Source organism: Sturnira hondurensis, unplaced genomic scaffold, assembly GCF_014824575.4.
Source record: "Sturnira hondurensis isolate 20B ecotype Veracruz unplaced genomic scaffold, ASM1482457v3 Scaffold0004322, whole genome shotgun sequence".
In the NCBI taxonomy this organism is placed as follows: Eukaryota; Metazoa; Chordata; class Mammalia; order Chiroptera; family Phyllostomidae; genus Sturnira; species Sturnira hondurensis.
The window spans coordinates 3964877-3989799 of record NW_028076953.1 but is presented as its reverse complement, the minus strand read 5'-3'; the positions used below and the strand labels follow the sequence as shown (position 1 = coordinate 3989799).

At 39.0% G+C, this 24923-nt stretch overlaps 1 protein-coding gene and 1 pseudogene across 4 annotated transcripts in view; both read right to left on the bottom strand.

Moving 5' to 3' along the window:
• FNBP1L (formin binding protein 1 like) overlaps positions 1 to 24923 on the bottom strand; it is a 112082-nt gene that overhangs the window by 70552 nt on the left and 16607 nt on the right. The window lies entirely within an intron of this gene.
• On the bottom strand, positions 12922 to 14022 carry LOC118986540 (mRNA turnover protein 4 homolog; annotated as a pseudogene).

The window sequence follows — 24923 nt, the reverse complement described above, 5'->3', positions numbered from 1 at the left end:
TCAGAAGAGTCTCTAAGATTCAAAGTAGTGATATTCAGAAAATATGTACATGACTTAGCTGTTTATTCTTCCTTGTAAATAATATAATTATAATATTGGTGAAAAGCATTGAAATGGTCAAGTAAATGAATTCTCTTGCACATTAGCTTAAACTAGGCACTATTAATACACTGCTTTTTCATGGCCACTTTGTCCTTTACAAATTGGGTCTATGTCATTCTTATAAAAATTTCATAAACTAGCTTGTGAGGAGGTGGGATGGCTGCTACTAGCTTTCATTTCCATTTACCATTACTGTTCATAGTACTCTGAATGAATACAATTTCAGACTTTAAAAAAAAAACTTCTACCCTAGCTGGTGTGGCTCAGTGGGTTGAGTGCTAGCCTGAGAAGCAAAGGATTATGGGGTTGGATTCCCAGTCAGGCCACACACGTAGGTTGTGGGCCAGGTCCCCAGTAGGGGGTGCACGAGAGGCAACCATACATTGATGTTTCTCTCCCTCTCTTTCCTTCTCTCTAAAGATAAGTAAATAAAATATTTTTTAAAGATATACTCAGGGGAAAGTACATATATGGAGGAAGTTTAGCAGCTAAGAAAAAAATGGAAAAAAGGAAAACAAAAATGTTCAGGTTAGTAATGTGTTTTTCTGGTAGATTTATGTGAAATAAACTGACAATTTACATATAGAGCAACATTTTGCTTTTTTTCATATATTTCTGTGTATTTCCAAAAGAGATTGAGGAGAATTACTAATAATTACACCAAATTAAACCATTTAATTTGATATAGGGTAGCCGAACGGATAAACAAGAACCCTAGGTATGCTGTCTGCAGGATACCCACCTCAGAACAAAAGATACACACAGACTAAAAGCAAAAGGATGGAAAAAGGTATTTCCTGCAAATGGAAAGGGGAAAAATGCTGGGGTAACAATACTTACAGTGGGGAACAGAGACCCCCAAACCCCAAAATTTAGTTATAAAAAATTGTGTACTTATTCTTACATGTTTAAACTTCAGTTACCTTCGAAGTATTCTCCATTTGATGCAATACACCTACCGAGAATTTTTTCCCCACTGCTCAAAACAGTTTTGAACTGTTTTTGATGCTTTGTGAACTAAATTTTGATGACCTTTAGTGTTTTTGCTTTTTTTTTTCATCTCTTCCTCATTGGCAAAATGTTTCCCTTTGAGGACCCATTGGGAAACAGTGTGTCCAGGGAAACAATAAAAAAAAAGTACTCAGAGCAAAGCTAGCTGAATGGTGGGGGAGGGGGGGCAGCACAGGGGTGATACAGTTCTTGGTCAAAAACTGTGTAACACTCAGCATGGTGTGGGCAGGTGTGCTAATAAAATCACCCATCATGAAATGGGCAAATGCACTGAAAGATTCTCACACCACCACCAGCTGGTTCACTAATACAGGTGGGTTCCTAGAATACTCACCTAGTGGGGGAAGCCTGTACTACAAGGGCCTGCCCTCCAGAAGATAATTCTGGTTCTGGCTCCCTCTCCCTGTATATCTGACAAAACAGCCTTTAAAACAAAAGCTACAGTAACAGACAATGAAGGACACTACACATAATAATAAAGGGAGCAATCCAATAAGAGTATATAACCCTTCTAAACATTTATGTGACCAATACAGAAGCACCTAAGTATGTAAAGCAAATCTTGATGGACATAAAGGGAGAGATCAACTGAAATACAGTCATAGTCAGGGATTTTAAAACCCCACTGACATAAATGTACATCTTCCAGACAGAAAATCACATAAAAATGGTGGCCTTACATGACACACTAGATCAGATGAATTCAATGGATATCTTCAGAGCACTGCAAACCCACAGCAAGAATATACCCTTTTCAAGTGTACATGGAACATTTTCTAGGTCAGACCACCGGTTAAGGCATGCAACAAGTCTCAATAAATTTAAGAAGACTGAAATCATATCAAACATCTTCTCCAAAGACAATGGCTTGAAACTAGAAATCAATCACAAGAAAAAAACTGAAAAACACTCAAAGATATGGAAGCTAAATAACATGTTACTAACCAATGAATGGGTTAAAAATTATATAAAGGAAGAAATCAAAAGATACCTTTAAACAAATGAAAATGAGATCCCTAGCTCATGTCATTCAGTAGATTGAGTGGAAGCCTGAAAACCAAAGGGTTACCAGTTCAATTCCTAGCCAGGGCACATACCTAGGTTGCGCGCCAGGTCGCCAGTGGAGAGTGTGAGAGGAAACCACACATTGATGATTCCCTCCTTCTCTTTCTCCTTCCCTTCCCCTCTCTCTAAAAATAAATACATAGAATTAAAAAAAAAAGAAAATGAGAAAATCTATAGGACACAACAAAAGAACCCTAAGAGGAAAATTCATAGCATTACAGGCCTATCTCAAGAAACAAAAAAAGCTCAAATAAACAATCTAACTTCATACTTAAAGGAACTCAAAAGAGCAATATAGCCCAGAGTGAGAAGGAAAGAAATAAAAATCTAATAAAAATCAGAAAAGAAATAAACAAAATAAGTCAAAAAATATAAAAGATCAATGAAACCAAGAGCTGGTTTGAAAAGATAAACAAAATTGACAAAACTTAATCAAACCCATCAAGAGAAAGGACCCAAATAAAAAAGAGTATAAATGGAAGAGAAGTAACAACTGACACTAAAAAAATACAGATTATAAAACATTACAAACTATATGCCCACAAATCGAACATTTTGGAAGATATGAATAAATTTCTAGAAACATACAATCTTCCAAAACTGAATTAGGAAGAATCAGAGAATTTGAATAGACAGATTACACCTAGTGAGACTGAAGCAAAAATCAACCCCCAACAAACCAAAGTCCTAGACCAGATTGTTTCACAGGTGAATTTTACCAAACATTCAAAGAAGAACTAACACCTATTCTTCTCAAACTGTTCCAAAAATGCAAGAGGAGGGAAGACTCTCAAGCTCATTTTAGGACAGCATTGTCCTAATTCCAAAACCACATAATGCACTACAAAGAAAGAAAATTATAGGCCAATATCCCTGATGAACATAGATGCTAAAATTATGAACAAAATGCAAACCAGATCCAGCAATACATTTAAAAGATAATATGCCATGGTCAAGTAATATTTATTCTGGGGATGCAAGGTTGGTAAAATATCTGCAAATCAATAAATGTGATGTACTACATAAATAAAGTGAACAATAAAAATACACAATCATAGCAAAAGATGCAGAAAAGGCATTTGATAAAATCCAGTACCCATTTATGATAAAAAATAAAACCTTAGCAAAGCAGGAATAGAAGGAACATACCTCAATGTAATATAGGCCATATATGACAAACCCACAGCCAACATCATACTTAACGGGCGAAACTACCAGCATTTCCCTTAAGATCAGGAACAGACAGAGAAATCCACTTTCACCACTTTTATTCAACATGGTACTGGAAGCAACCAGACAAGAAAAAGAAATAAAAGGCATTCAAATTGGAAAGGAAAAAGAAAATCTGTCATTTTTTGCAGATGACATGCTGCTGTATAAAGAGAACTCTAAAGATTCCACCAAAACACTAATACAGCTGATCAATGAATTCAGTAAAGTAGCAGGATACAAAATAAATATCTAAAAACCAGTTGCATTTCCACACACCAATAGTGAACTATTAGGAAGGGATGAGAAAACAATCCCATTCACAATTGCTTTGAAAAATATCAAACAGCTAAGAATAAATTTAACCAAGGATATAAAATACATGTGCTCAGAAAATCATAAAGCACTGAAAAAAGAAAATGAAGATACAAGTAAGTGGAAGCACATACTATGTTGACAGATAGAATTAACATCATCAAAATATCCATACTACCCAAAGCAATCTATATGTTCAATATAATTCCTATCAAGATATCAATGACATATTTTACAGAAGTAGAACAAACATTTCAAAAACTTCTATGGGCCCTGGCTGGTGTAGCTCAGTGGATTGAGCAACGGGCCTGCGAACCACACAATCATGGTTCAATTCTCAGTCAGAGCACATGTCTGGGTTGCAGACCAGGTTCCCAGTAGGGGGCATGTAAGAGGCAACCACACATCAATGTTTCTCTCCATCTTTTCCCCTCCTTTCCCCTCTGTCTAAACATGAATAAATAAAAAATCTTCTTAAAAAATTTTAAAAGAATTTATAAAACTCAACACCAAAAAAACAAACAATCCAATTCAAAAAATGGTTAAGTGACCCAAAGAGGCACTTTTCCAAAGAGGACATATAGATAGCCATGACATAAAAATATGCTCAATGTAATTACTCATCAGAGAAAAGCAAATCAAAACTACAATGAAATATCATCTCACATCTGTGGTGCAACAACTGTAGAAAGCTGTATAAGTTATCTCAAAAAATTAAAAATTGAATTGCCTTATGACCCAATGATTCCATTTCTGGGAATTTATCTGAAGAAATCTGCAACACTAATTAGGAAGCATACGTGTGCACTTTTATGTTCACTGCAGCATTACTTACAATAGCCAAGATTTGGAAGCAGCCTAAGTGTCCAACAGTACATGAGTGGATAAAAACGCTGTGATGCATTTATACAATGGAATATCCCTCAGCATAAAAAAAAAGAGAAAATCTTACCTTTTGTGACAGTATGGATGGACTTAGAGAGGGTTGTGCCAAGTAAAATAAGCCAGTTAGAGAAAGATAAGTACCATGATTTCACCTATATATGAAATCTAATGAACAAAATGAACTAACAAGCAAAACAGAGACAGGCTGACAGCTATCATGGAAGGGGGGCTTATTAGAGAGAAGGTGAAGGGATTGAGCAAAAAAATCTCACGGACCAGGGACAACAGTGTGATAATTGCCAGAGGGAAATGGGGTGTGGAGAAGATATGAGAGATAAACGATGATGGACAGAAACTTGGGTGGTGAACACACAATATGGTGTACAGATGATGTGTTATGGAATTGTGCACCTGAAACCTGTACAGTTTTGTTAACCAGTATCATCCCAACAAATTCAACAAAATGAATAAAATAAAAATAATTAAAAACAATGAATCCTGAGCTTAATTCCAGATAGGCACATCAAATCAATCTCTGGGATGAGATATCCACAAATTTTGATGCAGTTACGTTTGGGGACAATGATCCATAGTATACATAAATGTTAAGTATGATTTAGGCAGTTCCTAGTAAGACTAATGTTGAATCTAGTCCATTGGGGATGGGGGGAATGCCAGGTACAAGTCCTTTTGGGGAATCAAGTGGAGCAGTGGTTGGGCTCAGGTATCTGTTTATTTGGCAGATGTACTGAGGCAGTAGTATGTGAATATCTGGAGGGCTGGCAGAAACTAGGAGAATAGTCGAGCCACAGTTCTCCAGGGGGATTAAAATACTAAACACAGGTAAAATGACCAGCTCAAAAACACTAAGGCAAAAACCTAGGTTTTTACCTGGGACCACCATGGCATTTACAGTGTTACTTAGAGTAACTATCACAGCATAAGTTTGGACAATTTAATTTATTTTAAAGCCCTGTGGTTTCAAACATCAATAAGAATAAACTAAGAAAGTTCTTGATACAGGAATTATGCATAGTAAATGCTCAATAAGTGTGTTGAATAAAGTCAATGTTTTACTTCAAAATGTTTTTTTAAGCATATTTTTCTTCTACTCTTCGAAAATGTTTTAAAATTCTGGGAAATAAATGTACACAGTTGAACACAGGCTAGGGTAATAGGTTTAATGTCACACTCATGATTTCAGCACAGAAGCCTTTTCCTTAGGGAAAAAAATTCAAAACAATACACATCTTTCTTTGTCATTAAGATCTGCAGAAGAGAATAGTATTGCATATTTTTTTAAGTCCCTAACATTTGACTCTAGAATACAGATGATGTTAAGTTTTCAACAGCAGATTTACTTTCCAAATGTTTTTCTTTAGCTGATTTATATATTAATGACTTTTTTCCAGTTTACGCCTGTTCATTCTGAGAGACCTCACTGGCAGATGAAGGTTAATTAGAGACTGAGTATTTGCCACCAGCAATAACTATAGGAGATAGAATACCAGAATACTCTAGAGCTCAGATCCTGGAGCTGGACTACCTGTGTTTGAATCCCTATCCCACCCTTACTGGCTCCTCTTAGACCTTGCCCAAACTACTTAGTCTATGTCTCTCACTTTCCTTTTCCATAAAGTAGGGGATAATAATATGTACATGATAAGAGTTTTTATCAAAAGTACATGAATATGACCCTGGCTGGTGTAGCTCAGTGGATTGAGTGCAGGCCTGTGAACCAAACAACCGCGATTCAATTCCCAGTCAGGGCACATGCCTGTTGCAGGCCAGTTGCAGGCCAGTTCCCAGCAGGGGCCAGTTCCCAGCAGGGGATGCACCAGAGGCAACCATACATTGATATTTCTCTCCTCTCCTTCCCTTCCCTTCTAAAGATAAATTAAATTAAATTTAAAAAAAAAAGAAACCCTGGCTGGTGTAGCTTAGTGAATTGAGTGCAGGCCTGTGAACCAGACAATCACGGTTCAATTCCCAGTCAGGGCATATTCCTGGGTTGCAGGACAGTTCCCGGCAGGGGTCAGTTCCCAGCAGGGGATGCACGAAAAGCAACCATACATTGATGTTTCTCTTCCTCTCTCCTTCCCTTCCCCTCTAAAGATAAATGAATAAAATATTAAAAAAAAAAAAAGAAACAAGTGGTCTAGTATATGGTTCTCGATCAGGGTCAATTTTGACCCCTTCCTACCCAAGGGACATTTGGCAATATCTAGAGATATTTTTGGATGGTACAACAGGGAGAACAGGGGGATTGCTACTAGCATCTAGTGGGAAGAGCAAGCTGCCATGGCCATAAACATCTATCCCTGCTCTTACCGGATATTCCAAAAATGCAAGGCCTTGACTGCTCTTTACCTGAGAACCTTCTGGTTTTTAACTTTTCAAAGGAGTTTTGTGTTGTCATCCATGAAATAAAATTTCTGAGAAGGAATGACTATCCTTAAAATTACGGATACAGATTACAGATTAGATGCTGCTAATCCTCTTAAAATGCACAGCTCAGCTCCCCATCTGTCTGAACAAAGAATTTCCTGCCCAAATATCAATATAGCCAGTGTTAAGAAACCCTGGACTACTCTTCTTCTGACAGTTCCATTGTAATGCAGAGACTGGAAGCCCAGAAATTATTTGAAAACTACTTAAGTGAACAAGAATGCTCTGACGAACTGACCTGAGTGGAAAAAGAAGGTGGGAGAAGCAGGGTGTGGCCTTTATGAGCCCTTATATGTTTAAAAGACACAAACATAATCAAGATGAAGGCAAGAGCGTTTTAAGATAAACTTTAAAGAATGGAAAATGGGGGTGATGAAATTCTGCATAACATACTAAAGAGGAAATGACAGCTGCCCAAACTTGAAATTAGAAATAAGCATTGAATGCTGAAAAACATTACTAAGGGAGACTCTTGACCTCCATGATGAACATTTTTGGTACAAGGAAATAGAACCTGAGAATTAATTTAATGGTTTTAAAACAGTAATATATCCCAGTAACATTTACCAAGTTATATTACATAATCTGAGGTTTCTGACTCAGATTAAGTTTATGGGGTCGGGGGTTGTTAAAAACCAGACAAAAGACCCAAAATAGAGTCACTTATGCTAAGCCCCACATCACCAAACTAAGACTTTCAGCTCTTCCAGAAATGGAATCTTAAACCAGTCAATCTGCAATTTCCTGATTAGCACTAGTTAGGTAACTAGTTAAGCCCTAAAGACCCTAGCCATCCCATGAAAGAACATAACCTTGCAATAAGAATCAGCCTTTTGTGTAACAATTTATTTGTTCCTGCTCTCTTCTGCCTATAAAGGTCTCATTTTATACAGCTCAGGGGAGCTTCTTTCCATCTGCTAGATTGGATGCTGCCTGACTCAAGAATCATTGAATAAAGCCAGTAAGATCTTTAAAATTTACTCAGCTTATTAAAAGGGAAAAAAACTCTTTGGTTTCCCAGGCATTCTTTCATGTACTGAATAAAAGAAATCTTAATACAGTTAGCACTTTGTAGGTAGGAAGTCTGATTACTTAGTTGCCACCAGGGAGCTAGTTACTTCTTATCATAAAAGTCTTAGAAATAAAAATAAGCTGCCCTGGCTAGTGTGGCTCTGTGCAGAGTGCTGGCCTGAGAACCAGAGGGTTGTCAGTATGGTATGGTTCTGGTCTGGAAGCATGCCTAGGTTGCAGGACAGGTCCCCCAGTGGAAGCGTGCATGAGAGGCAACCACAAGTTGGTATTTCTCTCCCTCTCTTCCCCTCTCTCTGAAAACAAATAAATAAATCTTTAAATAAAAATAAGCCAATAAGTCCCCGTTTCTGGTATCACATCAAAGGTGAGAGGTCAGTGTTGAGTGTCTCATTTAATCTATAATAATCACTTCCTTGCAAGCATCCTCAACTCCTTTGCCCCGCTCTTTGCTGTACTTCTGATAAAATCCCAGCCCCAGTTAAATCCAGTTTTCTACTTCTTCTATTTGCCCATAATCCAGTTAGTAAAGGTGGTTGGAGAAAAACAGCCATCCATGTTGACAGTGTTACTTTTAAATTATTCACCACAAACTTCAATGATGAAGGCTTTCAGCATTGCCCTTTGATCCTATTAAGGTTTTCCTGGCCTGCTCACTCTCCTACTCTCCTGCTCTTCGAAATGACTATTTTCCCACTTCCATCTTTCCTTTCCTTTCCTCTTTCTCAGCTGTTAATTTAGATTTTATTTCCACAATAAAACTGAAGCAATATATAGATAATTATATACATCCTCACATCATTAAACTATCAACCTGTATGTACTCCGTACCATTACTCCCTTCTGTACCATTACTCTCTCCCTGCTCCTAATATCAATTCCTCATATGTGCACTGATCCCATGCTGTCTGTCTCTTTAAGTACATTGCTTCTGAAATTATACCCCCTCCTGCATTATAGTTTTCCCTTTCCTCTAGAAATCTGTCATTCATAAACATACATCCTACGTAATTGATATTAAAAATAAAAAAAGACAAATCCAAGAAAGCCTCTTACTCCATGTCCCCATCCAGCCTTTTTCTGACTCCTTTTTAAGCAAATTTCTCCAAAGAATTGTTTCTGTATACTTGGTGTTTCTACTTTTCATACTTCCAATTTACTTTTTTTCTCACCCCCCAATGGTCTAGTGTGTATTTTCTACAAAGACATTCTCCTACATAATAAAAACGCAACCATCAAAATCAGCAAGTTAACATGATACAATAATATCATCCAATTCTCAGACCCCATTCAAGTTTTCTCAATGGTCCACAATGTCCTTTACAACAGGAACAAGTCTAGAATGATATACTACAATTATCATGTTTCTTTAGTCTCCTTCCATCTGTAAGTTTCTCAGTCTTTCCTTATCTTTTATGACTTTGACAGTTCGAAGATAAGCCAGTTATTTTGTAAAATGACCATCAATTTGAGTTTCTCTGATCTTTCCCCATGATTCAGATACAGTTCCTGCCAGCATCTTTGGCAAGAAGTGCAGTGTCCTCACTGCATCGAATCAAGTGGCAGGTGACGTCAATTAGTCCCATACTGCTGATGCTAACTGATCACTTGATTAAGGTAATAACTGGCAGGCCTCTCCAGTGTAAAGGTATTATTTCCCCTTTGTGATTAACTATGAGGCTCTGAAACAGGGGTGTCCAACCTGCAGTGCACAGGCCACATGCAGCTAAGGATGGCTATGAATGTGGCCAAACACAAAATCGTAAATTTACTTAAAATATTACAAAAAAATTTTTGTGAACACACGTTGCAATGTATTTAATGTGTGGTGCAAGACAACTCTTCTTCCAGTGTGGCCCAGACGCACCAAAAGGTTGGACGCCCCTACATCTTTTCCTCATCAAACACTCAATTTATTCATTTACTTACTTATACCAGTATGGACTCAAGGATTTCTATTTTATTCCATGGATTATCACTCATAATCATCATTATTTATTTTTATGCTGAAATTGTCCCACATTTGGCCAGTGGGAGCCCCTCTAAGCTGGTATGTTTCTCACACGTCCTCATCCTTCTCTGAATACTTCCACACTTGCTGGCACAAGACATTTCGGGCTCATCTGACCTTTTCTTACCCCAGCCCTGGAATCAGCTATTTATTGTCTTCAAGAAACTCGAGTTCCTTTTAGTGGAGAAAAATATTCAGAAGCCAAAATCTAGATACTAGGTACACTCATTGCTACTGGTATTATCACTACTCCAAGCCCTTCTCAATGAACAGATACAAAGAGTGCATGTGCATACACATACTTGATAGGAAGGAAGGGAATGAGGGAGAAAGGAAGACATATATATTTTCCTCTTTATTTCACTACAAATATATTGAAAACCATCAGCTCACACCTATATCCCCAATTCTAATCTAACATTTGCATTCCTTTCTCCAAAGTGAGAAACTTGACACCCTTTATCCTTAATATATTTATTTACTCATTTAAATGATTCCTAATATGCAACCAATCTCCCATTGCTGCTGCTGCTAATCCCCACCTCAGTACCTCCCTGGCTGTACTTAGTCATAAAACCATGTTTTACAACGCTGCTACTGCCCACTTCTCTGCCACTCTGCATTAGGCAGATGCCACTACGCTCACCCATTTACACAGATTCTTCCCCTCACTCCACCTGGGCTCCACTACCCTCAGCCTGGCTGCTCTCCTGCACGGATGCCTTCATCATTCCACTCGGGCTTCAATATACTGCAACAGGTTATAGCTGCCACTCTCCCTAACCCCCACACATTCATCCTCCTCCCTCATGCTCTGACCTCTGACACCCCACACTGAGCATGCCATCTCCTTAAGTGAAGACTCCTCGCCCCACTTAGGCTCTAACAACACTACAGGTCACCCTCCTGCGCTCAAGTCCTCCTGAAAACTCTGCTCTAATTCTTCTCTAACACTGTGCTCTAAACCATCACAGCTTCCAAACCAGTAAGGAAACTAATACCGTCTGGCCTCACCTGAATTGTCCAGAAGTTAAGAGTGAGAAGGAAAACATCCTGACATTCACCTTGGATTTCCTTTTATAATCCCCAACTATCACCTCCCCACTTACCCTTAACTGAAAAGACTCATAATTCATAGTTTCCTAATTCTAGAACCAAAGTGAATTTGTGTGTGTTCTAGACATTTTGAAAAATAAACTTTCTCATAATTAAATAACTAGGTAGTCTGTATCTATCAGTGCTACTTAGAATTATAAAAAGCATTAAAAGTGGTTAAAGAAATAAGAGGCAGAATATTAAAAACATGTTAATGTCTTATCACATACTTTAGCTTTCTATAATAAAAATGTTTTAACCACAAAATGCACTAATGTAGGATATGGTTACAGTAAGATGTCTGAAATAGAAATATGGATTTTTTAAAGTAGACCAAAGTATTTCTTCTCTGCCCATCTGCTTTCATTGCTCAGGCAGGCTATGATTCTCCATTTTAAAGTGCATATCTTCCTTTACATTCACTTATATTTATATTTAATATTTATATTTATATTTTTCCTTTGCTCTACTCCTGTATCTGAGAAACAATAATAGCTCTGCACTGATTTATTTTTGTGTTATAGAGCATTTCAAGATCTAATAAGAACTAGAAAAGCTTTATAGCATCAAGTGCTCAGGGGAGGTTATAGAATGAACATACACAACCTATTATCTTGTAGATTAACATCTTGTTCTATTATGTATTTTAAAATAAACATTTTAGATGGTAGTAAAATAAATCTAAAAAGGTTTATATTTTCTTCAGTTATTTTTTTTAATGATTTGAAAGTGAATTTTTTTTAATGAATTTGAAAGTGAGGAAGGGGAAGAGAAAGAGAGCGATTCATTGGTCTACTTATATATGGTCCACTCATTTCTTGCTTCTTGTATGTGCCCGGACTGGAGACCAAAGCCACAATCTTGGCATATTGGGAGATGCTCTAACCAAATGAGCTACCCGGACAGGGAGCTGCCTCAGTTTTTACTCCAACAGATAATTCAGCAGTGTTGCTTATAAATACTACATAGTAAGACAGAACACTGTCATATTTATACACACTTCAGACTTATTCATTTACTTTTCATTTATTCACCCGGGATACATTCCTACTGTATAACAGTAAACCATCTACTTCTTTGCATCTTTCTTACCTCTACTCCAAGTTAACAATTATCTTTCCTGGAATACTGCAGTAGCTTCATAACTGGACATCTCTCCATGTCCTTTCTAGTTGTCCTCTAATCTGTTTTTCACATTGTAGCTTGAATGATCTTTTCAAAATGCAAAAACGATCACATCAGACAATACAGTGCAATTAAGAGCACTGATTCTGGAGCCAGGTTACCTCGGCTGAAATCTAACCTCTGCCATATACTATCTGTGTCACTTTGAACAAAGCACTTAATCTACCTCAGTTTCTTCATCTGTAAAATGGAGATGTCAAGTACTCTGTGAATGGCAGCCTGCCTCATCAACCTCAACCAACGTATCTTTGTATTTTGTTTTGTTTCATTCATACCAGCAGGGTTTTGGGGTTTTTTTTTCGTTTTTCCCATTTGAAAAAGGGCCTCATGATGATATCTGAGGGCCTTTGCACATGCTATACTTGCTATCTAAACTCACCCTCTGTATTCTCACACACGCCTGTTGGCTATTAACTCCTAATTATTTTTCAGATCCATTAACATCCTTTCCAGGGAGACCCTCCCTGAACCTAGTGGTGGGTTAGGTTTTAGGTTAATATCATCTTAAAGAATTTTGTTCCTTCCTTTTATTCCTTTGTGTGACTAATCAATAGCTCTCCTTTCTACCATGCCTGTTTTTGCTCATGTCATATCCTTAGTGCTTAGCGTAACACTCAATCATTTACTGAATTAAATGAATGAATGGATAACTGCCATCTGTGCCAGGCATCAAGTTGAGTGCTTTATATATTATCTCATTTTGTCTCATCTACTGGGAAGTACAATTACTACTATTTTACAAATGTGAAAAGTAAAGCTCAGGGTTTAGGAGCTAGTAAATGACACTAGCCTATGTGGCAATACAAAGAATTGAAAGTAAATCTTGCACCAAGAACTTATAGTCTACTAAGAACTGAGTAAATGCCTAAGTGAACACTGAATAAGTTACATACTAATTTGTGCATTAGTATTGCAATATTGGTGTTTGATTGGTAGTCATGTGATTTGGGAGGGCTGTTTTATTTGTTCCTTTGTTTTGGCCGTCCATCTACAGGGAGACACCCTGCAGACTATAGGAAAACAATCTGTCCCTATTGCCCTCCCTTGTCTTCATCTACAGCAAACCAAACAGCTGGTTCCCCAACAAGGGCAATGGCAGTCCCATGTAGTCAAGACAACACTTGGAATGGGCTGAGGGGCCCTCAGTCCCACATGTCCATCAACAATTGTCTTCTTCCTCTACTTCTGCTGACTCAGACACACTCTCTAGCAACTCACCTCCCATCTGACTGAACTTCCCAGACTGTGCATCCCACATGTACTCGATGGTCACCTTGGATTCAGCCACCTCATATCCTAAAAGCTGCAGGACACAGGCCTGCTCTGGGATTAGCACATCGTTCTCCTTGCACACCTCAGAGTCGAACAGCAGGGTCACCATTCCTCTCACGGGTAGTGTGCAGGCCCAGCTGCCTCAGCTGTGGCTCCATGGGGAACTGCTCCAGGGGCCCCAGGTAGAGGTTCACATGAAAGTTGCTTTGTTTCCAGCACGGGGATAGCCCATTTCCTGGTATTTATTTCATGAACCACTCATTCACTTCCTCCTTAGTGTGATTCATGAAAAGAAGACCTACTTCACCCTTCAACTTCTTACAGACCTGACGCAGGCTGTCTTTGTTCTCATCAAATGGGCTTTGACCTAAGGCCACCCTCATCACTTTGTTTTTGCCAAAGAACACCTGACTGTGCCTGGCACATACCAAAATTCTTAGTTTCTCTCTTTTCCAAATTCAACTCTTTCAAAAAGACATTTGGCCACAATTATATAAAATGGCTCAAAATTACTTATTAACTTACAATACTTCGTAATACTTTTCTTTAAAATGACATATCACAATAAGATAATTTTAAAGGAATGAGGAAAATGACAGAAATAAGATACTTTAACTTGTCCTTTAACTTGCTGTTCCTTGTGTTCACCATGAAGAAGAGGAAAAGGTAAATACTTGTGTATGTCCACACATTTCTGAAGCTCTTCTATCAGGTTCTGTTTAAGTTCCAAGTGTTTCTTAGCAGTTTTGGTTAAGGAAACTTTTTTGTTGTACTTAGCTTTGGGCAACACTCTGCCTCAGGTGATATTTTAATGTACTAATTAATATACTAAAATTAAGTAAGAAAAAGAATTGAGGTATAAAAGTTACAAAAAGAGAAGGCAGAGTATCACTGCTTGCAGATCTGATATCTACAATACCTAGAAAACTCACGAAAATGACTGAAAAACTACTACAAAAAATAAAAATAAAACAGTAGAGTAGCTAGATAGAGAATAGGGGGAAAATCAATCACTTCAATATATACAACTACCAAGTGGAATTTCTTCATTAGCAAAGTAGTTTGGGCGCGGGGGTGGGGGGGTGGCGGAGATCCCCACTGTGTATCAACTACCTTAGAATAAACTCCAAAATCTTTACAAATGGCCTACAAGGCTCTACCCACCATCTTTCTAGCTTCGTCTCATGCCACTCTCCCTTCTCAAACTTTAAGAGCAAGGCATACTAAGAGGTAACTCTTAATAAACTGACAGAATTACCTGGGTAAGATTTCTGTTTTTAAACATATTCCCTGCCCTGGCCAGGTGGCTCAGTTGGTTGGAGCATCATCCCATACACCAAAAGGTTTCAGGTTCTATTCCCAGCCACAACACAAAACTAGTTGCGGGTTCATTTCCAAGTCAGGGTGCACGTGGAAGACAGCTGACCAATTTTCCCTCTCATATCGATGTTTTTCTCTCTAAAATCAATAAGCAAATCTTGGGTGAGAAATTAAAAAATAAAAACATATTCCCTACCCATCACTCCAGACCTATAAAATCAGAATCTCTGGAGGAGGGGACCAAAAATCTATTGATCTCTTTTAATAGAACAAGATGTGTGAACAACATTCCACAGAGAAGGTACATCTATTACACATTTCCACCGCACCCTGTACTTGGCACGCATAACATTTATAATATTGCTCAATACCTATCTTCCCAGCCGGATGGTAAGGTCCTTCAAAGCAGGGACCATGTCTGTGTCCCTTACTGTTTCCCTCTCCAGAATCACTCTCCACCTTGCATCATTATTTCTCTGGACCCAGTAGACTGAATCAATGGGTACCCTTGCCCTCTAACTTTTCCTTGGGTTCAGTCAAGAGGAGCCACAAGCAGGATCAAAGTGAGGTCAAGAGTTGTATTTCAACTCTTTCCCTGCCAAGTAACTGCAAATTCCCTAAGTTCCTCTATCAAAGGCCAGGGACCCTATCAGGCAATTCTATTTTAAAACTCTACTTAGGGGTGTGGTAACAATTCCTTCTCCTTGCTCATTCAGATTTAAGTAATAACACCTCCCAACTGTTATTAACTCCAGGGCAATGCACTGTCCACTTTGGTTCCACTGATCAGGCCCACACCTTTATATAAATGATATCTTTATTAAACTGTACCCATTTAACCCTTTTAAGTGTGCTATTTCCTGCCAGAGCACTGACTAATCCAATGTTCATTCAAAGACATGCTAAACTAAAGATATTATCAGTGCGACAATTTCTACAAAACAGCACTTTGCTGAATTTACAAATGACCCCAGTGAAGGGTTTAGAAATTGTTGGGTAAATTGGAGCAGGGGTGTCAGACTCATTTTCACAGGGGTCACATCAGCCTCAAGGTTGCCTTCAAAGGACTGAATGTAATTTCAATTCCTTTACAGTTAAGCAGTAGTTACATTTATACAGTCCTAAAATTATTTTGGCCCTTTGAAGGCAACCACGAGGCTGCTGTCGCTGCTGTGGCCCCCAGTGAAAATGAGTTTGACACCCCTGCATTAGAGGCACTTAAAAAAAAGGTTTTGGAGTCACAAAAACCTGGGTTCAAGTTAGTTTCGGGCAATTAAAGTTAAGCTTTCTTATTAATTTCATCTTCTATAAAATGGGATTATCACCACTTCACTGAGGTGGCATGAAAATAAAATAATACCAGAGTACCTGGCACATACCAAAATTCTTAGTTTCTCTCTTTTCCAAATTCAACTCTTTCAAAAAGACATTTGGCCACAATTATATAAAATGGCTCAAAATTACTTATTAACTTACGATACTTCATAATACTTTTCTTTAAAATGACATATCACAATAAGATAATTTTAAAGGAATGAGGAAAATGACAGAAATAAGATACTACCCAAGAACAAATTCGTAGAAAAAAATGCAGACAAAAAATCCTAGGTACTTACTAACAGTAAACCAGAAATCTGCCTGTAAATTTAACAAGTTCAAAATGGGAAATGCAAATAGTCATAGCAAAGTTTCTACACAATAAAAGAGCCGAAGAGCCCTGGATGGTGTAGCTCAGTGGATTGAGCACGGGCCTGTGAACCACACAACCACAGTTCAATTCCCAGTCAGGGCACATGCCTGGGTTGCAGACAAGTTCCCAACAGGGGATACAGAAGAGGCAACCATACATTGATATTTCCCTCCTTCTCTCCTTCTCTCCTTCTCTACCCCTCGAAAGATAAATAAAATCTTTTTTTAAAAATATATTTTATTGATTATACCACTACAGTTGTTCTATTCCCCCCCTTCATTCCCCTCCCTCCGCACACTCCCTCCCCCGCCATTCTCCCCTCCTTAGTTTATAACCACGTGTCTCAAGTTCTTTAGATTCTATATTTCCCCCACTATTCTCGCCCTCCCCCCTATCTATTTTCTACCTACCATCTATGCTATTTTCTGTGCCTTCTCCCCCCTTCTCCCCCTCCCACCCCCCTATTTCTAACCCTCCATGTGTTCTTCATTTCTATGGTTCCACTCCTGATCTAGCTGTCCTCTTGCTTTGCTTTTGTTTTAGGTGTGGTTGTGAACAACTGTGGGTTTGCTGTCCTTTCACTGTTCATATTTTTCATCTTCTTTTTCTTATATAAGTCCCTTTAGCATTTCATATAATAAGGGCTTGGTGAAGATGAACTCCTTGAACTTGACCTTACCTGAGAAGCACTTTATCTGTCCTTCCATTCTAAATGAAAGTTTTGCTGGATAAAGCAATCTTGGCTGTAGGTCTTTGGATTTCATGACTTGGAATACTTCTTTCCAGCCCCTTCTTGCCTGTAAGGTCTCTTTTGAGAAATCAGCTGACAGTCTGATGGGAAGTCCTTTGTAGGTGACTGTCCCCTTATCTCTTGCTGCTTCTAGGATTCTCTCCTTCATTTTAATCTTGGCTAATGTAATTATGATGTGCCTTGGTGTGTTCCTTCTTGGGTCCAACTTTTTGGGACTCTCTGAGCTTCCTGGATTTCCTGGAAGTCTATTTCCTTTGCCAGACTGGGGAAGTTCTCCTTTATTATTTGTTCAAATAAGTTTTCCACTCATGGCTGTTTCTTTCCCCCTTCTGGTACCCCTATAATCTGGATATTGGAACGTTTAAAGATGCCCTGGAGGTTCCTAAGCCTCTATTCCTAAGCCTCTCCTCATTTTTTTGAATTCTCATTTCTTCATTCCTTTCTGGTGGGATGTTTTGTTCTTCCTTCTGGTCCATTCCATTGATTTGAGTCCCAGTTTCCTTTCCATCACTGTTGGTTTCCTGTGCATCTCCCTTCATTCCAATTAGTTTAGCCTTCATATGTTCCTCTACTTTGTGACTATAATCAACCAGTTCTGTGAGCATCCTGATAAACAGTGTCTTGAATTGTGCTTCTGAGAGGCTGGCAATTTCTTGGTTGCTGAGAGTTATCGGCTCTGGGACTTTGAGTTCTTCTTGTGCCATCTTTTGGGCTGTTCGTGCCTGTTCTGTAGCAGGATCAGAGCCCTAGGCATTCACTACATCAGGGCAACCTGGTCGCTGGGTTGTGACGTTTATGTGGGGGCGGGGTCAAAGAGGAACAATGGTGTCCCATCTGCCACCTACTGCCTCCTGCCGCTGCAGCTACAGGTGCCGCAGCTGCCACCGTCACTGGGCCCACGTGTTTCGTCCCACTGCACGCGAGTGTGCCACCGCTGTCAGCCCTCGCCCCCTGGGCCTGCGTGGTCCATCTCACTGTGCGCGAATGTGCGACCTCGGTCAGTCTGCCCCACACCCCAACTGGTTCCAGGATGCCTGCACACCTAGGTCGGGGGATCTGTCCTACCCGACCCTGCTCGCTGCTGGCTCCGCCCCTCTTACCATCCCGGTTGCACGATTAGATGTAGTCAGACTTCCGTATAATTCAATTTTCTGTCCTTTGGGTGTGTCTTTGTTCTCCAAACCTTTGTTGTATTCAAACTTGGTTGTGGGACAAGGCACAGTGTTTCCACCTATGCCTCCATCTTGGCGGAAGTCCCCTAAATAAAATCTTTTAAAAAAATATTTTTTAAAAAGCTGAAGAGAACTTTCTCCTATGAGACTCAAAGAGAGCACACTATAATGCTGTGAACAATATTCTAAATAAAGTCCTTATGGTAAACTAACCAACTGTTAGTACCTTCAAAAAATACCATATTTTGCCATGTATAATGCACACCTTCTTGCCCATTTTTTTGAGGGAAAAGGGTGAACATTACACATGGGTAGTACTAATTCTGTATCTATATAAATGTTTTTAATCCTTTTATTTGTGCTTATACATTAAAAGTGTAACTCTAGAAAGCAATAGCAATATCCATATGCAAACTAATATCCTGAAATATGATAATCAGTTCTGTTTCTAAATAAAAATAAATAAGTAACTGAATTAAAAATCAAAGATTTTTTTCCTGAAAGTCTGGGTCAAAAACATGCATGCACATTATACACAGGAGCATATCACACATAGCAAAATATGGTAACCTCTTCATATACACTGATGGCTGGCTTCTCAACCAAAGCAGTTTGCTAAAGGCTCTCAGTACAAAAAGACCTGAATATATATCCTTGTTCTACCATTTACTATGAAGTAGTAAGATACACGACTCAAACACAGTAAGTATGCAATAATCTTCAGAATATTCCCAGTGGTATCACAAAAAGCAATTCAACAGAATGGAAAGAGAATATGATAAGGTTATATCATATTCTCTTACCAAGTACTGTACAAGGAGTTTTCTAATATCCTGGCTTAACATAAGTATATACAGATTTTAGAGCATGTACAGCAATGGTTCTCAAACCCTGGTCTTATCAGAATCATCTGGGGGTGTTTTTCAAAAACATCAGTCACTAGACTTCATTCCTGGGGATTCTGATTCAGAAGGTTAGAGTAGGGCTTAGGAGTTTGTTTTGTTCTTACTACCTTTCAATTCCTGAGATGATTCTAATGATCATCCACTTGATTTGAGGAATGCTGATTAACAGCAATGTTTTTCAGCTGGTGGTAAGAACCACAGTCACCAGTGAAGTCCTATAAAACTCCAAATGGCTGATCACCCAGCGGCCCCAGATTTAATGAATCAAAAAGAATATCCAGACGAAACTGGCCAAATGACCAAAAGCTGATTGAAATAAGAAAAGTTATGGTCCAATTAGAGCAGGGGTGTCAAACTCTTTTTCACTGGGGGGCCACATCAGCCTGGCCGAATGTACTTTTAGGACTGTATAAAGGTAACTATTCCTTAACTAGGGGGTAAGGAGCTCTCACTGCTGCCGGGTAGAAACAAGGTGCTGGGCAGATAAAACAAGGTGGAGGGCCACATTCAGCCCCCAGGCCTTGTGTTTACGACCTGTGAATTACAGGGCATAAAAAAACTACAAAGTCAATAACCTCTGGACCATCACAAGCTGAATGTAGGAATGATCAACATTTAACCTAATCAAGAAACAATTAGGATGGATAAAAAAGAACTAAGAGACTTCCGCCAAGATGGAGGCATAGGTGGAAACACTGTGCCTTGTCCCACAACCAAGTTTGAATATAACAAAGGTTTGGAGAACAAAGACACAGCCAAAGAACAGAAAACTGAATTATATGGAAGTCTGACAACAACGAACCGTTCAACCAGGATGGTAAGAGGGGTGGAGCCAGCAGCTGGGCAGGGTCCAGCAGGAAAGATTCCCCCGACCTAGGCACGAAGGCAGCCCGGACCCAGTCAGGGTGTGGGGCAGAATGACCGTGGTCGCACATTCGCGCACAGTCAGACGGACCGTGCAGGCTCCAGTGGGCGAACCCAGTGGTGGAGGGCTGACGGCAGTGGCACACTCGCGTGCAGTGGGATGACATGCATGGGCCCCGGTAACGGTGGCAGCTGCAGCACCTGTGGGGGCCACAGCGGGAGGCGGCAGACAAGTCGCTATTGCTCCTCTTTGACCCCACCCCCACGTACAGGGTCACAACCCAGCTACTGAGTTGCCCTGCTCTGGTGAACACCTAGAGCTCCGCTCCTGATACACTCCTGATATGTAACAGGCATGAACAGTCCAAAAGATGGCTCAAGAAGAACTCAGAGCCCCAGAGCCGATAACTCTAAGCAACCAAGAGATTGCCAGCCTCTCAGAAGCACAGTTCGAAACACTGGTCATCAGGATGCTCACAGAACTGGTTGATTATAGTCACAAAGTAGAGGAACATATGAAGGCTAAACTAATTGGAATTAAGGGAGTTGCACAGGAAACCAACAGTGATGGAAAGGAAACTGGGACTCAAATCAATGGAATGGACCAGAAGGAAGAACGAAACATCCAACCAGAAAAGAATAAAGAAACAAGGATTCAAAAAAATGAGGAGAGGCTTAGGAACCTCCAGGACATCTTTAAACGTTCCAACATCCGGATTATAGGGGTACCAGAAGGGGGAAAGAAACAGCCACGAGTGCAACACTTATTTGAACAAATAATAAAGGAGAACTTCCCCAGTCTGACAAAGGAAATAGACTTCCAGGAAATCCAGGAAGCTCAGAGAGTCCCAAAGAAGTTGGACCCAAGAAGGAACACACCAAGGCACATCATAATTACATTAGCCAAGACTAAAAGGAAGGAGAGAATCCTGGAAGCAGCAAGAGATAAGGGGACAGTCACCTACAAAGGACTTCCCATCAGAGTGTCAGCGGATTTCTCAAAAGAGACCTTACAGGCAAGAAGGGGCTGGAAAGAAGTATTCCAAGTCATGAAATCCAAAGACCTACAGCCAAGATTGCTTTATCCAGCAAAACTTTCATTTAGAATGGAAGGACAGATAAAGTGCTTCTCAGATAAGGTCAAGTTCAAGGAGTTCATCATCACCAAGCCCTTATTATATGAAATGCTAAAGGGACTTATATAAGAAAAAGAAGATGAAAAATATGAACAGTGAAAGGACAGCAAACACACAGTTATTAACAACCACACCTAAAACAAAAGCAAACCAAGAGGACAGCTAGATCAGGAGTGGAACCATAGAAATGAAGAACACATGGAGGGTTAGAAATAGGGGGGTGGGAAGGGGAGAAGGGGGGAGAAGGCACAGAAAATAGCATAGATGGTAGGTAGAAAATAGATAGGGGGGAGGGTGAGAATAGTGGGGGAAATATAGAATCCAAAGAACTTGAGACACGTGGTTATAAACTAAGGGGGGGAGAATGGTGGGGGAGGGAGGGTGCGGGTGGAGGGGAATGAAGGGGGGAATAGAACAACTGTAATGGTATAATCAATAAAATATATATATTAAAAAAGAGTATTACCATTATTATTCTTAGAATAAAACTGAAGAACCACCAAAATATCGTAATTACAAGCACTAACTAAATTTTGCAATAAAATTCAGAGTTCAAGAGGTTATGTATGAATTACACACAAAGCTTTCATTATTTTTAAATATCCCCTTTAGGAATATCCCCTCAACCTTCCTGGCCTTTCACAGCTGAAACTACTTACCTTTAGCAACACAAGAAAACTTTTTATTTATTTATTTATTTTTAGAGAGAGGGGAAGGGAAGGAGAAAGAGTGGGAAAGAAACATCAATGTGCCGTTGCCTCTCATGTGTCCCCCTAGGGGACACATGAGAGGCAACCCAGGCATGTGCCCTGACTGGGAATCGAACCAACGACCCTGTGCTCCACAGGCCTGTGCTCAATCCACTGAGCTACACCAGCCAGGGCAGAAAACTTTTTATTTAAACAACAAAAAGTGCTTCGATCATAGAGCAAAGGGAAGCAAGCCAAGTAGATAGCCAGTTTGCTGAAAAGTTTCTTGCAAAAGTAAAAGATAGCACAGCTAACAAATACTTTGAATTTCAAGTCTCCCAAATAAGATTCCAAAATCAAGCATTTCTTAGTTTGAAGGAGTGGCTGACAAGTTCAAGGATAAATATCAGATGTACACTATCTTCTTAGCATCACAATTACATTTCTCCTTCTCCTTTTGTCTATACAATAATGCCATCGATGGTTTTTATTTTTTAACTTTATTAATATTACCACCATGAGAAATTAAGACTATTTATATTTTAAAGTTAACTGAGGTGAAAAGACATTTCTCCAAAGATATATAAATGCACAAAAAGCTCATGAAAAAATGCTCAACATCATTTGTCATAAGGTACATGCAAATCAAAAACCACAATGAGGTATTACTTTATATCAGCTATGATGGCTATGATCAAAGTAAGATGATACCAAGTTCTGGCAAGGATATAAAGAAATCAAAACCATATATTGCTGGTAGAATAAAAAATGCAGAAAAGTTTGAGAGTTAGTTCCTCAGTTAAATATAGTTACCATATGACCCAGCAATTGCACTCTTAAATATATGCCCAAGAAAAACAAAAACATAGGTCCACACAAAACCTTACTCACTAATGTTCACAGCAGCAGTATTCACAATAGCCAATCACATAAACCCAAATGTCTATCAACTGATGAATGAGCTAATAAAATGTTGCATATGCATATGATGAAGTATTCAGTACAAAAAATAAAGAATAATATACACTATAACATGCATGAACCTTGAAAACATTATACTTATGAAAAATGCCAGTCACAAATGACCACATATTGTATGATTCTATTTATATAAAATTCCAGAATAAGCACATCTTTAGAGGAAGATCAGTAGTGGTTTCCTAAACTCATGTTGAGGAAGAAGGGGAAATAGAGTATGACTAGCTTTCTTTTTAGGGCAATAAAAAGTCACAGATGTCATGGCTGGTATGGCTCAGAGAACTGAGCGCTGGCTTGCTAACCAAGAAATCACCAGTTCAATTCATTATCAGGGAACATGGCCTGTGTTGTGGGCCGGGTTCCCCTTTTGGGGAACATGAGAGGCAACCAACTGATGTTTCTTTCCCTCTCTTTCTCCTTCCCTTCCCCTCTCTCTGAAAAGAAATAAAATCTCTAAAACAAAAGAAGTCACAGGAGAAAAAAAAACAGTGGTTAGGGGAGTTAGGATGAAGGAAGGAATAGGTAAAACAGTGGCTATTTGGGGCAGTGAAAACCTATATGATATTATCATGGTGACTTCATGTCATTATACATTTCTCTAAACTCATAGAATGTATAACACTAAGAGTGAACCCTAATGTAAACTATGGACTTTGGATGATAATGATGTGCCAGTGCAGGTTTATCAATTATAACTCTGGGGGAAGGTAGTGGTAATAGGGGAATCCATTCTGCATATATAGAAGCAGAAAATATAGGGGAAACCTCTACCTTCTGCCCAATTTGGCTGTGAACCTAAAATTGCTCTTTAAAAAGTCTATTTTTAAAAATCAGTGGTTGGGTAGTAAAGGATCAGCAGGTACAGGCAAGGGGAAGTAATATTTTTATCATAGTAAAATCATTTACACAAAACTTACCATCTTAACCATTTTCAGTGTACAATTCAAGGACATTAAGTACATTCATATTGTGCAACTATCAACCATCATCCATCACCAGAATTTTTAATGCTCAAAACTAAACTTTACGCCCATCAATCATAACTCACTTCCCAACCTACCCTCCTCGTAGCAACCGCCATTCTACTTCCTGTCTCTATGAATATGACTATGGGAGGTGCCGTCTACAAATGGAATCATACAATATTTGTTTTTTCGTGACTAGCTTAATTTCATTTAGCATAACGTCCATAAAGTTTATCTGTTTTGTAGCATATGCCAGTATTCCCTTCCTACATTTTTAAGGAGTAATAATACTTCATTTTATCTATACACCATTTTGATTATCCATTTATAAAAGTTAATGAATACTTGGGTTGCTTCTACTTTCTGGCTACTGTAAATAATGTTAAGAGGGAGATGTACAAGTATCTCTTCAAAACCCTGCTTTCAATTCTTCTGGGTATTTATACCCAAAACTGGAACTGCTGTATCATATGGTAATTCTATGGTTAATTTTTGTGGAACTGCCATTGGGTTTTTTTTTTACCATTCTACAGTCCCACCAAAAGTGCACATGGCTCTAATTTCTTCACATCTTCATTAATACTTGTTCTTTTCTTTTCTTTCTTTAGATTTTTACTTATTTATTTTTGGAGAGGGGAAGGGAGGGAAAAAGAGAGAGAGAAACATCAATGTGCAAGGGAATGACTGATCAGTTGCCTCTTGCATGCCCCCAATGGGCGACCCTGCCCACACCCAGGCGTGTGCTCTGACTGGGAATCTACCAGTGAACTTTCACTGTGTGCTATTTTCTATTTTGATAACAACCATCCTAATGGTATAAGATGGG